This window comes from Bactrocera dorsalis, chromosome 4 (genome assembly GCF_023373825.1).
Source record: "Bactrocera dorsalis isolate Fly_Bdor chromosome 4, ASM2337382v1, whole genome shotgun sequence".
Taxonomy (NCBI): domain Eukaryota; kingdom Metazoa; phylum Arthropoda; class Insecta; order Diptera; family Tephritidae; genus Bactrocera; species Bactrocera dorsalis.
Window position 1 is genome coordinate 71,981,728 of NC_064306.1, and position 5,903 is coordinate 71,987,630.

The following is a 5,903-nucleotide window of genomic DNA, read 5'->3' on the forward strand; positions in this document are numbered from 1 at the left end:
TGCCCGCAAAATATTTGCATAATAAATGTGAGGTTATGAATAAATTATTGACGCATGAATGCCGGTTATTCGATACTTTGAGGCACAATGTGGTACGCGCAAGCGAAATTATGTGCCGGATCGCATATACACATACATCCACATAACTAGATATGCAGATGTCCTCTGCATTTACTGTTTTCTTTATAATTCCGCCGATTCTTGTTGTGATATTATTTTTGTTATTTGTTATTTAAGCCAATGCTATCTATGTGCAGCGCAGTACTGGTGTTTAAGGCGAAAATAAAAGCCAATAGTTGATTTATTTATGTCGGAAACTAAAATACTAAACTCTTGAATGTCGCACCCACTACACTTGCCAATTCATGAAGAAGATTTAGTTCTACATTTTTGAAGGGTTCACTTTCGACGTCATAGAAGCAGTGCAGGGCACTAGTTTTCAATGTCGTAAATGGAAATGGAATCGGCTTTGTACATATCAACCTAGGATTCCTTTTCATTTAATAAAGCTGAAAGTTTCTCGTCAATTGCACAAGTCGAGTTTACAGCTTGAGCTACCTTTGATACTAATCTCATATGACAACTTTTTCGGGATTCTGAAGGAAGAACATATACTAAAATCGAAAACAGCATTAATAAAGATTTTGGACTGAGATACTTTTATCATTGTTTTGAGAGACAGAAAAGGACTTACAGAAGTTTAAATCAAAAGACTTTTCAAGGTAAGCTCTGTACTGACTTTTTGATTTATGATTTATCGTTTTGTCGCCTCTAACCCAAGCGCCTCATCCAGCTCCGTCAGGATCGGGAGGGACCTCTCCGAACCGTTCGATACCAAACGAGGTTTCAGATAAGGCGACTCCCTGTCGTTCGAGTACTTCAATTTACTCCCTAAGAAAATAATTCGAGCTGAGAACTAGACAGAGAAGGTACCATCTTTTATAAGACTGCTGGCGTACGCCAATGACATCGATGTCATTGGCCTCAACAACAGCGCCGTTAGTTCTGCTATCTCCAGATTGGACAAAGAAGCAAAGCAAATGGGTCTGGTAGCGGATGAGGGCAAAACCTGTCATGTAACAAACAGTCGTCGCACTCGCGACTAGGCTCCCACGGCACTGTTGACAGTCAAACTACGAATTCGTAAATAATTTCGACTCCAGCACTGAAAGTATTCTATTAAATTTCGCACGGAGTTGGTTGTTGGGGCATAGTATGAGCAATGTCTGCCAAACCTTAGGCAGACATCATATGAGACACCACTTGAAAAGCATCCTCAGCAAAGTGAGAACTTTAGGGAAACAGCTGATGTACCGTGATCTATTAACGCAAGAGATAAAAGCGCAAGGAAGAAGTAAAATCGATGCCGCATTCGCTGATCAATCGATTGAAATCATCCTAAACTTCAAAATGTGTTTTTTTTTTTCATATGCATCTTTGTACAATGTTAAGGAATGATACTTAACATGCCGCATCCGCTATGTGAGCAACCTAAGTGCTTCGTTGTATGCCAAGTGTGTCTTAAGGGCACTCGCAAACTGTCTATGAAGCCTACGGAATTAATTATTGTCAAAACGATTTAACTCTATAATTTAGTGCTTTTGACACTCACTCAGCGTGCCACCAAATGGGCTTCTTCAATTAATGCAACAATATATCCTCAACAGCTGTCAAGTCAAATGCGCCACCAATGCCACACATAAATTTGCCATCTTGACACGGTTTTGAATGAAAACGCAAATGCCAGCACAATCGCACGAATGCGTTGTTGTTGCTGACACGCAACATATGCAGTGCCACACTTAGCTGACAACAACAACCGCAACCATGTGCAAGCTTGCAAAGCTGTAGGCGCAGCCAAAGCGCCCACAAACGGGATATGGCGGGAATAGACGCGTGCGTTGGTGTACGCGTGCCAGCCACCTTACCCCGCACACACCCACTGCCACGGCTGTTGCAACAACTGCTAAGCTCCTCAGCGCGGCCACTTCACTTACACGCCGCTTCAAGTTGAATTATGCCGCCTGCCGCTGACATATTTGCCACTTAACGGCGTCGGCGACCCGGCAAACGGCAAAGTGAGGAGCAGTCAAGAGCAGCTTCCACCGCCGCATTGGATGTGTGAAGCGAATCCACCAAAGGAGCTGCCGCCAGCCCAGCTACAAGCGCGCGGAGCCGCAATGGGCGCAAAATGCGCAATTAGGGTTTTGTGGTTGCAAGTGTAATGTTGCAAATGAATCAGAGAAAAAGGCGAAAACTAACACGCACACGCTAGCAAGCAAAAGCGCAACCGAAGAGGGCGCTTGTTCGTTCTTGCGCACATCTTAAGCCTTCACTTGCACACGCATGCATAACAACAACAACAGCGACAACAACATGAGGGCGCGCAAGCAGTGGGGCGCACTTACCACATTTGCTCAATTTGTGGCAATTTACACTTGCCATTTGTGGCAGCTGCTAATGCGCAACACCCCTTACACCGAACAATTATTATTATTTGTGTTTCTTTTTTTGTGTTTTCGCGCACTTTTCGCCAACCACTCGGCGCTTGCTTGGAGTGGCGTGCGCATTTCGTAATGGAAAAATCACTTGAGCTCATTTATAATTCAATTTCATGTACTCGTGTGGCACTTTGTTTGTTTGCCATAATGGCGGTGGCGGCGACGGCCTTTGTTGTTGCTGGTGCTTAGGTTGCACTAGCTGGCGTGGAATTTGTTGCATGTCATGTGCAGTGCTGTTGACTTAATAAATTGCGAACGCATTAAGCGTGTGTTGGTGGCAAGCGAAGTGCGAATAGTTTAGTTATTGCTTCTTCAGCGCCGAGTGCATGCCGTGCACTTGTGTGTGTTGCCGCAGCATAATTTGATTAATGCTAGATTGAGTGTGAAGTGGCGAGTTTCGTAATCGCCGAATAAGCATTTTAATTATAATAATGCTAACGGTTTTTAATGCAGTACTTGAGTGCCAACATCAGAGTGCATTTCTGGTTTATATAGCTTTAAAATGGATGCCTTTGGCTTTCGGAGAGGGAGCAGATATTGCAAAGAGTACTATCAAACTATTTTAATTCGTTTTTTTACAAAATGTGTGTCATCAATAGCTGTGCATATGTATATGTATATGATTAACTTATTATCATATCTATTATAGTATATATTGATCAGTACTAGTAGATCTCAGAAATAAATATTACATAAATTGAGTACGAATTTAATACTACGAGGTTTTACGAGGCTCTTTTCTCTTTACACATATTTCAATCTCTTCACAGACATTCCCACTAATATCAAAACTAAGGTTAGGTGCATTTCTATATACGTAACACTGTCTGGCAATTTTTATCACGTGTGTTCATTGAAATCACGGCTACGGAATGGTTAAGATTATTTCAGAAGTGTTTTTCCAAGTCTATTTATCACGAACAGAACCACTTGAATAGCACATAGCAATCGGTAAAGGTCGTGAAATTATCACAAACTTGTCTCATGTGAGTCATCCATCCACTTCTATAAAATAACGATAACATGCAAAAGGTTAAAGTAATAGTACTTAAAGATCGTCATGTTGGCATCAGTGAGGTCCTCTACATCTCTCAACAAGTCAATCGAAAAGGCCGGAGGCCTGACATCAAAACGCAATATAAATAAATGGTCAACACAATTGGCCTACTGAGCGTATTATCCGCAACACCATTACCCATCTTGAGACCCAGCATTCATTACTGTCCGCAGCAACTCGGCCTGGCGTATGGATTGGCGCATTATATTTCGATATCTTAAATTGAATACGTACAAAATACAGCTTGAGCAAGAACTGGGCTCTTGAAATGTTCCAAGAAAATCCGACGTTTCCGAGTCAAATTTTGTTCAACAATAAGCCCGATTTCTAGCTCAATGGAAATGTAAGCAAACAAAAATGCTGCATTTGGGACAAAGAGCAACCTGAAGAGATTCAAGAGCTGCCATTTCATCCAGAAACAAACGGTTTGGCTTAGTTTGTGGGCGGGTGGAATCATCGGTCCATATTTCTCCAAAAACGGAGAGAACACTTCGATAAGTAGATAATTTTACGTTTTGTGTTAGTCGATTGGCCAACAAAATTGTATGATATCACACGGTTAGAACGTTTCCTGTGGGGATATGCAAAGTCTAAAATCTAAGTGCACAACTCCCTTCAATTCAGGCCTTGGAAATGTTCGAACGGGTCATCAAAAATTAAACTCAGCGGATGGACCAACTGAGACGCAGTCACGGCCAACATTTGAAAGAGGTGATCTTAAAAAAATAAATGCCTAAGAATCTTATTTCAAATAATAGTAAGCATTCCGCATTAAATCTGAAGTTTATGTGTTTTTTCTTTAAAAAAAAGTAGGGAACATCGAAATGGATCACCCTTTATAATTTTATTTTGAGTGAACAAATGGATGAAAAGGAATTTTGCAGGTTGATAAAATATTGCTCTTTGGAGAGTAAAAATACAGTTAAGACAAAAACTTGGTTTGAAGACGAGTTTCCCCAGAAAATAAACCGTCAAAAATTAATGTGCAAAGTTTAGGTGTGGTGGAATGAGGACAGAAGACGGTGACCGCAGTGGGCGTCAAAAAGAAATTGTTACCGACGAAAACATCAAAGAAGTCCACAAAATATGTTTTGATGACCACAATGTGAAGTTGTTCGAAATAGCAGGCACCGCACGAGCCGACTTTTGACCAAAAACTGCAAGGAATTGATGATTTGAAGCAGCGTTTGGAGATGTTCAAACGTAAAAACGTTCAAACGAAAGTGTTGTTTCACCAAGACAATGCACCATGTCACAAGGCAGTAAAAACGCCGGCAGATATTCACCCTAGATCTGGCCCCAGCGACTATTTTCTGTTCTCAGAACTCAAAAGAATGCTCGCTGGGAAGACATTTTCGTCCAATGAAGAGGTGTTCACCGAAGCTAAGGCTTATTTTGAAATAAAGGGCAAATCGTACTACAAAAATGGTATCGAAAAGTTGAGCTATGTTGAATAAAAAAGCGCATTTTGCCAAAAAAAAATTATTTTACTATGATAGGCCGGGAACTTTTCAATTTACCTTTAAAGTTTATAGAAAAATACTTTTTCAGTAAACCAAAATGTAAATGAAATCCCACGAAACCTTAAACATTTTAAAGACTCTCCGTTGACCACCTGATTTCAGCTTAATTAAATATCACAATAAACTTATGCTTGCACATACATACATATATGTATTTAAATCTCATAAGCGACGCATATTTACAGCACAAACAAACATACGTGTGTGTGTGTGTGTAGCCACACATAAATACTGCTCAAGTATGCAATGCTCATGCAAGCCAAAGTTTACTCAAGCTTCAACGCATGCAAACCAGCACTTCCCTTTCCGTTTGCAATTATTTAAGAGCAAGTAGGCACACACATACACACATCGTCATATGCTGAACGAAAGTTTATTTTTCATATTAATAATTCACTTTTGATGCACATAAATATATCAGCAACTTAACCGCATAGCATCGCATCGCATGCCGTTGACAGCAGCAAGCTTCGCATTGCATTGGGTTTGACTTGAGGTTAAAACTGCAAGCCTGCTGCCTGCTCTCCCTCCTGGGTGTGGGTGAGCGTTGTGACAGCCACAGCTTTATGCTGCTCTCGCTGTGAGCCGGCAAGCCGGGTAAGTTTTAACATGTTGCTGCTGCCGCCGCTGCCTCTGCTGCCTGACGACCTGTCAGCCAATTCCACGTTAAGTCGGCGCTACAACTGCAACAACAAGGACAACAGCAAATTTTTGCTGTTGCCGACAATGAAAGTGAAGTTGACATTGAGGTTGCAACATGCTGAAGTCATTGTATTTGCCGTTGTTGACTGGATTTAAGCTTGTTGTCGCTGTTAAAAATTA